Raw genomic sequence first — 12864 nt, 5'->3', positions numbered from 1 at the left:
ATTAATGAGTTTAAGTCTTCCGCATTACTTTCTGTTGATATTATATTGAAATGTTAGGGTTCAGATTGGTTGGTTCGCTCACATAGGAGGGTAAGTGTGGGTGCCAGTCGCGGCTCGGTTTTGGGTCGTGACAGAATCAAGTAGGTGCTCATGGACGAGTGAAACATAAACTTGGTCTTGAATCTTCTAATAAATGTGAATTTATTAAATATCTTGAACAGAGTACGGATAATATTACAAACGATGATGGTATACCGGAACTATTGAACTGGTGGAGGAATCGTGGAGCTCAATTTCCAAAACTTAGTAGGATGGTGAAGGATGTGCTTGCAATTCAAGGATCATCAGTAGCTTCGTAGGCAGCTTTCAGCGCGGAAAGATTTCAAATTGGAGACCACAAATATTCGTTAGCAGAAGACAGCTTGGGGATCAGTGTTATTTAGAGACTGGATAAATGCTGAGCGTAGAAATCAAGGACTTCCAAAGTTAGATAGTCAATTTGAACTTTTCATAGATTCAGCTATTGGATGTGGTAGTGATGATGGCATCGAAATTCAAGATCGTCAACGAGCTTTACCAAGACCAGAAGTTGATCACAATCAATCCACAACTGAGTTAGAAAGAGGATTTACGGGACTATACAACTATTAGTATTACATTCGAGACATAGTTGAAACAGAACCCTTCCTAGAAGGTGGCTGCGTAAGCTATGTACTCTACTAATAGTTGTAAATTGAAATTGTAATTTGTTACAAATTTAAATAAATTAAATTGATATTTTTTAATTTTTGTAATTGTTTTATCCTTATTTTAATTTAATTTTTTTAAAATTACAAATTTTATTTATTTAATATTTACAAGATACAAGTTATAAATATAACTTATAAAATAAATATTAATGAATATAAGTAATAACTTATAAAGTATAAACTTCAAAAGATTTAAATTTTGAAAACTTTATTAGACTTTACTTGCAAACTTAACAACAACAAAAAAATTAATAAAATATCATTAAAATAAACTTAAGTAAAAAATTATAGTATAAATTTAAAAACTATTAATTTATACTTAAAAAATAAAAAAAATTATATTTCGTAATTCCAAAAAATATCATCCCGTTAATTCCGTCCCGTTCCATCCCGGTCCATTCCGATTCATTCCGGTTCCATCCCGGTATATAGTGGAACGGGATGGAACCGATGAATCATCCCGGTAATTCTGGTCCGGTTCATCCCGGTACCTGTCAACATACCGGTCAACGGGTTCCGGTCCGGTCCAGTACCGGTTCATTCTGGTCCGGTGAACTGGTTCCGGTCCGTTGACCAGTCTTACATGTACCCACATACAACAATTACAAATATTTTTTGACAATAGTAGATGATCATTCCAGGTCTACTTGGACATATCTGATTAGTTGTAAAAAGCAATATTTTTCAAATCTTGCAAGCTTTTGTCCAAATGGCGCAGAATCAATATCAAACTTCCATTAAAATCATAAGGTCAGATAATGGCTTAAAATTTACCAGTCACGAGGACTTAGCTTTTTTACCAATCCAAAGGAATTTTACATAAAAAAAATCATGCCCCTATACACCACAACAAAATGATTTAGTAGAGAGAAAACACAAATATTTAGAGACAGATTGAGCACTTTTATACCAGTCCAAACTTCTCATAAGATATTAGGGGACTGTCTCTTGACTGCCACTTATCTAATTAATAGACTACCCTCTATCACCCTTAATAATAAATGCCCATATGAAATTTTACACCAAAAACAACCTGAATACACTCGTCTCAGAAGCTTTGGATGTTTATGTTATCCCACTGCAACCAAAACACACAAACATAAGTTTGAGCCTAGAACCCATCCTCACATATTCCGAGGATACCCCTTTGGTAAAAAAAGATACAAGGTTCTTGACTTGGTCATTAAGAAGCTATATGTCTCCAGGGATGTTCAGTTTTATGAGAATGTTTTTCCTTTTGCTTGTTTGCCAAATCATTCTTCTTTTACATCTGTACTGAAGCATGTGAACTCACCAAATTATGCAACTAACACTCTTAATGATTGGGATTTTTCGACTAAGAAAATTGCATCACCTCTTGCCATTGTAGATCAAACCAACATTTCATGTAACCATACAAATGACATCAATATAGTCATGCCCCAAGTCTATACCTTGGACGTGACTAACATCCAATGACCATCTTTTGCCTTGAGAGAACCTTTGGCCTGGCCTACTTAACTCAACAGAAGACTTAACTCAATAATAAGCAAGGATCATTCTCACAAGATCAACTTAAGATAAACTATTTTTGCAAAAATGGCACTTAAGTCTCAAAATAGAATATCTGTAATGCAAAATAAAGAGAGATCAACTGAACTAAATGACTATCCGTCTATGAAGCCTTAAACATACTAGGATAAATGTTGGGACAGAACCTACAATATTCTGAAATTTAAAAATTGGAAAACATAAATAAAGGATCCTCTGTAATGCAAGGAGGCTCATCACTGACTCTGAGTGCTCAAACTGGAACAATGGTGCGCTGGATAATGATCCTGATTACCTTTAAATGCATCATAAGAGGATGAAGGCCAACTGACATCAATACATTGAATGTATGAGTATGCGAGTTGGAATACTAAACAACAACTTCAGCTTGATGAGAATAAGATGAAATCACCTTTGCTCTACTCAACTGAAGAAATAATCAACTCAATGTATGTATATAAAGCATTTTAAAAAACATGTGATATATAAAAAGCTTGTAAAATAGTAAAGCAACTTAGTTTATCAAAGAAAATTGAATAGCAAGCTTAACTTTACTTATATATAATATAGTTTTGTGGGAGGTTCTCTAACCAACAACCACCACTATGAGCCTAAGTGGTGATACAACGTCTCGCCCACGCTGCCAGAAAAATGTCCTATACTTTGTCGTCATATAGAACATCCTCAACTTAGTGGATCCACTAGCTTAACATACGTGATCATCTAAAAAGTATAACCCGTTAATACTCATGATGACTACATGGTTTACATGGAGACTTGAGTTAATATGAACTCTCATCTCCACATCGGTGCTCAATACTACTCCCAAAATATACTTTAGCTCATGCTTTTAAAATAACTTCCTTTCTCTAGGTTAAGATAATTTGCTCAACCCTTTTTAGCTTACAAAACCCTCTTGGAATCGATGTTCCTTTTTCTTGTTCAAAACTCTATTGGGAAATCTTAGTTTCCTCTTAGCTTAAATGTAAATACATTTATAAACTTTCTAGGGAATACTTAGTTCCCTTAAATCTTTTGAGAAATGAACTCAACTCTTTAGTCTTTACTTGATTTGAAACTTTTGATCTTAATCATCTCTTTAGGAAATACTTAGTTCTCTTATATCTTTTGAAGGAAAGACTTCAAAATTTACTCTTTCATTAACTCGAAACTTGAGCCTTAAAACGATGTTAAAACGTTTAAATAAGACTCTTGGAAACTTTAAGAAACTTTACTTTAACTTCCTTCATAGATTTAGACTTGACTTCTTAACTACCTTAACTTTGATACTAACTTTCCTTGAATTGAATTATGGATTCAAGGTTCATGATTCATGTTTATGGATAATTTCATGATGTTTAGATGTACCTTAGAGTATTCGAATTGACTAGGAATTGTATGTACATCACTTACGAACTAGTACGGAAAGATAGGGAAATAAAGGGGTCTCTAGGAGGCCTTGACACTCTGAGAGGCGCGGGGCTCTAGAGCCTGACAGACAGAGTCTGTCCTGAGGGGCTCTGATTGGCGCGGCGCCCCAGGGCCTGTCAGATGGGATTTTCGATTTTGCTTCTTCGATTTTCAACTCTAAGCCTTATAAACTTCCATGGAATTTCCCCAAACACTTAAGGTAACTAAAATTATCAATACCCAATAGTTTAGACTCGTAAAACATCCTGGAAACACGAATTAAAACAACTAAAGGCATACTACAACTCAACCAACAAGAATTCAACAATTGTTTATCAAGAACATCAATATTCATTACTCAATCTATTCAAAACTCACTAAATTAAACATGTTGGTGTGGGGGTGAACGAACCCAACATAGAAAGATCTGACATACCTTGATAGGGATCACTCCCGACGAATTCCACTCATGAAACATTAGCGTTCTTGAAAGATTGTTGATCTTCCTCTTCTCTTCTCTTTTCTCTCAAGCCCTAAGCGTATTCAACTTTTCTAAAATTGGAAGGCTTAGTTTTACCCCTAATAAATCCTTTAAAAAATTAGGAAAGAGTAGAGTGAAAAGAATACATTACTGTTCCTAAAATTCGGATTGGACTTTCCTCAATCCAACAAGCCAACTTCCTATAGGCATATCTCCCTCATACGATATCTAAAATAAGCAAACTTGGTGGGGTCGGAAATATCTTTCCAAGTACTTTCCAACCATGTAAAGAACTGACTCTAACTCATCTTGAGCTAGATGTTATAGCCGTTTGAAAATGGCCAAAAATTACTTTTTGAACTTAGGAAATTTTCTAGATTTTTCCCATTCTTTCCAAAAATGAAAATTTTTAGTTTCTTAGCTTATTCTTGGCTATTTCAAGTTACGAGATGCTACAATATCTCCCCCTTGGGAACATTCATCCTCGAATTAGAACTCTTTCACTAAGCTAAGGATATTAACATCGTTTTAGCACTTCATAACCAAAACAAATGATAATATGCTTACACAGTCTTATAAAGTTAAGAAGAGAATTTAGTACCTTGATCTGTATTCTCTTCGGATTTAAAGATATGTGGATATATTTTCTTAATATCTTCCTCAGCTTTCCAAGTTGCTTCCTCAACAAACTGGTTTACTCATGAGGACCTTAACTGATGCAACTTCCTTAGTTCTCAACTTGCAAACTTGACGATCTAAAATATGAACCGGAACCTCTTCATAGGATAAGCTATCCTTAATCCCAACATTCTCAGTTGGTACAATCAATGAAAGATCACCCAAACACTTCTTCAACATAGATACATAGAATACCAGAAGAACTACTGCTAACTCTTGGGGTAAGTCCAACTCATATGGTAAATAAGACAACTATCTTGGAGATTCTGTAAGGACCAATATATCGAGAACTAAGTTTCCCCTTCTTACCAAACCTCATAACCCCCTTAATGGGTGAAACTTTCAGATACACCCAATTATCCGCCTCAAACTCAAACGGCCTTCTCCTAACATCTCTATAGGACTTTTGGTGACTGTGCCGTTTTCAATCTCTCTTGAATAACTTTCACCTTCTCTATAACTTGGTGAACTAGATCTGGTCCTATCAACTCTGCTTCACCAAATTTAAACCACCCAATTGTAGATCTGCACCTTCTCTCATAAAGTGCTTCGTATGGGGACATTTGGATGCTCGAATGGTAGCTATTGTTATAAGCGAACTCAATGCGAGATAGGTGATCATTCCAATTCCCTTTGATATCCATCACATAATCCCCCAACATATCTGCTAAGGTATGGATAGTACGCTCTTCTTGTCCATCCGTCTTGGGATGAAAAACAGTGCTTAAGTTCAATTTTGAACCCAAACCCTTGTGGAAAGACTTCCAATTGAGCAGTAAATTGTGCACCTCTATTTGAAATAATGGAGATCAAAAACCCATGATGTCTTACCACTTCTTGAATGTACAACTTATCGTAATTCTCCGCTGAATAGGTAGTCCTTATTGGGAAAAAATGGGTTGACTTGTCATTCTATCAACAATCACCCAAATAGAATCATGCTGCTTGCGAGACCTTGGAAAGCATGTGATGAAGTCCATGTTTATTATCTCCCACTCCCATTCCGGAAGTTTTATATTGTGAGCCAAACCTACAGGCCTTTGGTGTTCCACTTTAACTTGCTAGATTTTTGGGCATTTGGCAACAAACTCACAAATATCTTTCTTGATGCCCTCCCACATATATACCTCTATCAAATCGCGGTACATCTTGGTGGAACCCATATGAATGGAATATCTAGAGATATGAGCTTCCTCCATGATCCTTTCTTGGAGTCCATCCACCCTAGGTACACACAACCTACCTTAAAAGTTCAGCACATCATCTCCCCTTTGTTCAAAAATCAATACTCTTTGCTTATGAACATTCGCCTTCAAATCAAGCAAAATGGAGTCTTGGTCTTGCTTTTCTTTCACCTCTGACACTAGTGATGATTTAGCCCCATTAGTCACCACTATCACTCCTTCTGTGGAATCTATAAGTCTGACTCCTTGACGTGCAAGTTTGTGCACATCTTTAGCTAACTCTCTCTTTCTTCTTTACCATGGGCGGTACTCCCCATGGATAACCTGCTTAAGGCATTAACAATTACATTAGCCTTACCTGGGCGGTAAAGAATACTCATGTCATAATCCTTAAGTAACTCTAACCACCTCCTCTGTCCGAGATTTTGCTTCTTCTGAGTGAACACAAGTAGTGACACCATATCTTCAAAGCAAAAACTACTGTGGCTAATTCTAAGTCATGAGTTGGATAATTCTTCTCATGAACCTTCAACTGTCTTGAGATATAAGCTTTAACCTTGCCATTATGCATTAACACACAACCCAAACTAACTCTTGATGCATCACAGTACACCATAAAACCTTGAGTACCCTCTGGTAAGGTCAAAATCGGAATGGTAGTCAATCTCTTTTTCAACTCCTAAAAGCTCTTCTCACAAGCTTCAAACCATTGAAACTTGATTGACTTCTGAGTTAGCTTGGTCAAAGGGGATGAGATAGATGAGAACCCTTAAACAAATCTCCTATATAGCCAACCAAACCCAAGAAACTCCTTATATCTGTTGGAGATGTGGGTCTAGACCAACTCTAAACTTCTTTTATCTTTTGGGTATCAACTCTAATTCCATCACGGGAAACAATGTTGACCAAGAATACCACAGACTTAAGCAGAACTTACACTACATATAACTCCTTATCTTTCAAAGTCTGTAGAAAAATCCTGAGATGACTAGCATGATCTTCTTCATTCCTTGAATAAACCAGTATGTAATCGATGAAGACGATGACAAACAGATCTAAATAAGGTTTGAAGACTCTGTTTATAAGATCCATAAATGTTGCAGGCGCATTAGTCAAACCAAAGGACATAACCAACAACTCATAATGCCCAGATCTTGTTCTAAAATTTTTCTTTGAAATGTCACATTCCCTACTTTGAACTGATGGTAGCCTAATCTAAGATCAATTTTCGAGAAGCAAGAAGCACCCTGAAGCTGGTCGAAAAGATCATCTATCCTTAGGAGATGATGTTTATTCTTGATGGTCACCTTATTCAATTGGCAATAGTGTATACACATCCTAAAGGAATCATCATTCTTTCTCACAAATAAAATCGGAGCACCCCAAGGTTAGACACTTGATCGAGTTTACCTTTATCTAATAGATCTTTCAACTCTTTTAACTCTGCTGTTGCCAAAAGATATCACGGAATAGAGATAGGATGAGTATATGGAATGAAATCTATGCTGATGTCTATCACTCTCCCAGGAGGGACTTCGGGTTGATCATTAGGAAAAACTTTTGGAAATTCTTTTGGTGCAGGAACTGACAAGGGGAGGTACCTCAGCACTTTAGTCATTAACTCGAACTAAGTGATAGATAGACCTCTTTGAAACTAACTTCCTTGCCTTAAGGTACAAAATAAAACAACCTTTAGGCACTGCTGAACTACTATTCAGAATCTGAGACTTGACAACTCGAATTCTACAGTCTATTGATGCATAACAGACATGAAGCCAGTCAATACCTAAAATGACATCAAAATCTACCATGTCTAACTCTATTAAATCAACCATGGTACTCATGTGACTGACAGAGATAGGACAATCACGATAGAGTTTTTCCGCTACAGTAGACTCTCCAACAGGGGTAGATACACAGAAAAATTCACAAAATTTCTCAGGAAGAGTCTTAAACTGATTTGCAACATAAGGAGTTATAAAAGATAAACTTGTTCCTGGGTCTAATAAAGCATAAACATCAAAAGTAAAGACTTTGATCATACCCGTGAAAACATTAGGAGAGTTCTTATGCTCTTGGAGGCTAGTGATTGCATGTAGATGGTTTTCCCATCCGCCAGTACAAGAAGTGGTTCCTCTAGATGCAACCCTATCTGGTGGAGCAACTCATAAATATTGAGCTCTATTGCCTAGATTTCTTCCACCTTGCTTATTCTTAGGGCACTCTCTCATGAAGTGATCCTCTTGACCACACTTGAAGTAACCTGTCTGGACATCACGACATTTAAAAGGGTGGTTTCTACCACACTTAGCACATGTAGGAGCCCAACTTCCTCCTTGTGCCACACTACCTTGGGACTAGGCTGGTCAAGCCTTGAAGTTTTGTGAATTCTTCCCATTATATTCACCTCTGTTTCTGAGCGCAGGGGCACTAGCAGATGATGTTGCATACTCCTTTTGTTTTTGAAATTGTGGTTGATTCGAACCACCTTTCCGCTTCCCAGACTCATTCCCAGTCTTGGCTTTCTTGTTTCTGTACTCCTCTTTGTCCTCAGTTTTTCTTCTTCAACTTGTTGCACATAGACCATTAACCTTGAAATGTCCATGTCCCCAATCAACATGCAACCCTACCTTCTTTGCTCGAAGCACAACCCAAGTTAGCAATAAACAAGCTTATTCTGCTACTCATATCCTTAACCATGTCCAGAGCATAGCGATACAGTTGGGTAAACTTTAGCCCATACTCATGAACATTCAAGAAGTCTTGTTTCAGAGTAAGAAACTCTCGTACCTCCGCCTCCTTTAGTTCTCGAGGAAAGAACCGCCCCAGGAAAGTCCATCTTGGATGTGGTGCACCCTCATTTCTTCCTTCCTTCCACTAGTCGAACCAAGTCCTAGGCACATTCTTCATTTGATATGCAACTAGCTCAACCCTTTCCGTATCAATCACATGCATCACCTCAAACACCTTCTTCAGCTCTTCCAAAAAGTTTTTCGGATCCTCAGTAGTACTTGAACAAGAAAAACTTGGGGGGATTCATCCTTGAGAATTCCCGAATCCTCGAAGTGTTAGCCCCTTTTTGTCGAGCTCTCTTTTGTTGCCCAACTAGGTTAATCACCACTTGGCTTAACATTCAAATAGCCTCGCGGAACTCAGCATTGGTGACTTTCCCCTGAGCTTGCACATTCTGCGCATCAGGTACCTATTGTTCCTCAACATTACTTCTGGCTGGTCGACCTCTGACTGCTCTTCATGGAGGCATGATGATATGAAACAGATGCAAGCACGAATTAGGAGGAAACTTTTTAGGGATAAATTCTAAGCACAAAAAAGAATATGAAAAAGGTGAAGAAATTCCTAAATGCCGCAGCCTCCTAATCATAGATGTGGCGCGCTTCACACTGATGACTAAGACTTTACGGACACGACTTCATAGACTCCCTAGGACTCTTGAAATCTGTGCTCTGGTACCAAGTTTGTTACGCTCCGAGTCTACACCCTGGACGTGGCCGGTACCCAATGACCATTTCTAGCCTTGAGCTAACCCTTGGCTTGGCCTACTTAATTCAGTCGAAGACTTAACTCAATAATTAGCAAGGATCATTCCCACAAGATCAACTTAAAATATATTGTCTGGGCCAAAATTACACTTAAGTCTCAAAATAGAATATCATTAATGCAAAATAAAGAGAGACTCAACTAAACTACCTGACTATCTATCTATGAAGCCTCTAAACAAATTGAGATAAATGTTGGGATAGACCCTACAACATTCCCAAATTTAAAGACTGGAAAGCATAAAAAAAGGATCCTCTGTGATGCAAGGAGGCTCATCTTTGAGTGCTCAAACTAGAACAATGGTGCGCTGGATGTTGATCTTGGCTACCTGTGTCTGCATCATAAGAGGATGAAGGCCAACTCAAATCAGTACATTAAATGTACGAGTATGCGAGTTGGAAACAACAAGTTCAGCTTGATGAGAATAAGATGAAATTACATTGGCTCTGCTCAACTCAAGAAATACTCAACTCAATGTATAAAAAGCTTGTAAAATAGTAAAGCAACTTAGTTTATCAAATAAAATGCAATAGCAAACTTAACTTTACTTATATATGAAACTAATATAGTTCTGTGGGAGGTTCTTTAACCGACAACCACCACTATGAGCCTAAGTGGTGATACAACGTCTCGCCCATGCTGCCAGAACTGTCTTATACTTTGTCGTCACATAGAACATCCTCAACTTAGTGAATCCACTAACTTAACTTACGTGATCATCGAAAAAGTATGATCCGTTAATACCCATGATAGCTACATGGTTTACATGGAAATTTGAGTTAATAAGAACTCTCATCCCCACATCGGTGCTCAATACTACTTTCAAAATATACTTTAGCTCATGCTTTTAAAATGACTTCCTTCCTCTGGGTTGAGATAATTTGCTCAACCCTTTTTAGCTTTAAAAAGCCCTCTAGAATCGATGTTCCTTTTTCTTGTTCAAAACTCTGTTGGGAAATCTTAGTTTTCTCTTAACTTAAATGTAAAAACATTAATAAACTTTATAGGGAATACTTAGTTCCCTTATATCTTTTGAGAAATAAACTCAACTCTTTACTCTTTACTTGACTTGAAACTTTTGATCTTGATCAACTCTTTAGAGAAAAGTTAGTTCGCTTATATCTTTTGAAGGAAAGACTTCAACATTTACTCTTTCATTCACTCAAAACTCGAGCCTTGAACGAAGTTAAAACGCTTAAATAAGACTCTTGGAAACTTTAAGAAACTTTACTTTAACTTCCTTCATAGCTTTAGACTTGACTTCTTAACTTCCTTGACTTTGATCTTAACTTTCCTTGAATTGAATTTTGGATTCAAGGTTCATGATTCATGTTTATGGATGATTTCATGATGTTGAGATGTACCTTAGAGTATTGGAATAGACTAGGAATTGTAGGTACATCACTTAGGAACTAATACGAAAAGATAGGAAAAGAACGGGGTCTCTAGGAGGTTTGGCTCTTTGAGAGGTGCCGGGTGCAAGAGCCTGACAGACAAGCACTGTCCTCAGGTGCTCTGGTTGGCGCGGCACGCCAGAGCCCGACGGATAGAGTCTTATCCTGAGGGGCTCTGGTTGGCGCGGCGCCCCAGGGTATGTTAGACGTGTTTTTCGATTTTTCTTCTCTTATTTTCAACTCTAAACCATCTAAACTTTCATAGATCTTTCCCCAAACACTTAGGATCACTAAATTCCCAATAACCAATAGTTTAGAATCGTAAAACAGCTCGGAAACACGAATCAAAACAACTAAAGGCAGACTACAACTCAACCAACAAGAATTCAACAATTATTCATCAAGAACTTCAATGTTCATCATTCAATCTATTCAAAACTCACTGAATTAAACATGTTGGTGTGTGGGTGAACGAACCCAACACAGAAAGATCTCACATACCTCGATAGAAATCACCTTGACGAATTCTACTCGCGAAACCTTAGCGTTCTTGAAGGATTCTTGCTCTTGCTCTTCTCTTCTCTTTTCTCCCAAGCCCTAAGCGTATTCACTTTTCTAAAATTAACTTACGGCTTAGTTTTACCCCTAATAAACTCTTAAAACAAATTAGGAAAGAGTAGGGTGAAAGACTACTCTACCGTTACTAAAATTCGGATTGGACTTTCCTCAATCCAACAACCAACTTCCGATTGACATATCTCCCTCATACCATATCAAAAATACACAAACTCAGAGGCGTTAGGAAGAAATTTCTAAGGGATTTCCAACCATATAATGAACTGACTCTAACTTATCCTGAGCTGGAAGTTATAGCCGTTTGAAAACGGCCAAAAATCACTTTTTGAACTTGGGGAATTTTCTAGATTTTTCCTATTCTTTCCAAAAATGAAATTTTTTAGTTTCTTATCTAATTATTGTTACAAATATGCTCACTGAACAAGATATTCCACAGCACTCCCCTCATGGTACCTCTGCACATCTTCATCTTGATACACCATCAACTTCATCTCATCATTCATCCACTTCTACGCACCACCAACCATACCTACACCTAGTGATCATCTAAGACCCATAATACACCTTCTTATTTGAAAGATTTTATTTATTCACTTCCTTCACTAAAAGACCAAGTGTCAGAACGTGCTCCATCACTTAGTGCATTATTCACCAATATTGCTCAAATTCTTCTTGCTTCTTTGACCTTTAATAGTCAGCAGGTTGTACAAAAAATTGCTCATCCTGATTTCTATGAGGAGGCAGCATTGAATCTTGCATGGCAAGTACTCATGACACAGGAGTTTGAGGCTTTACATGCTAACCAGACCTAGGATTTAGTTAAATTGCCTACAGGTAAGAAAGCAATAGGGTGCAGATGGGTTTATCAAGTCAAACATAAGGCTGATGGGACTGTGCAGAGGCTTAAGGTCGGATTGGTGGTAAACAGGTATACCCAACAAGCAGGAATCGACTACACTGAAACTTTTTCACCAGTGGTCAAGATGACCACCATCCGAATCTTAATTAGTGTAGCTGTTAAACAAGGATGGAAACTTTACCAATTGGATGTCAACAATGCATTTTTACATGGGGATTGGCATGAGGAGTTTACATGAATGCACCTTAAGGTCTGGCTATAGATTCACCAGGATTGGTTTGCAAACTGAAAAAATCTTTATCTGGTTTAAAGCGGGTTAGTAGACAATGGTATGACAAACTCACAGAGGCACTGCATTGCAGGGGTTTTGAACACTCAGTTGATGATTATTCACTGTTCTATAAGAAATTTGCCAATTCATCAGTTTATGTAGCAGTTTATGTCG

This window comes from Solanum pennellii, chromosome 11 (genome assembly GCF_001406875.1).
Source record: "Solanum pennellii chromosome 11, SPENNV200".
NCBI classification, from domain to species: domain Eukaryota; kingdom Viridiplantae; phylum Streptophyta; class Magnoliopsida; order Solanales; family Solanaceae; genus Solanum; species Solanum pennellii.
This window is presented reverse-complemented; position numbering follows the sequence as displayed.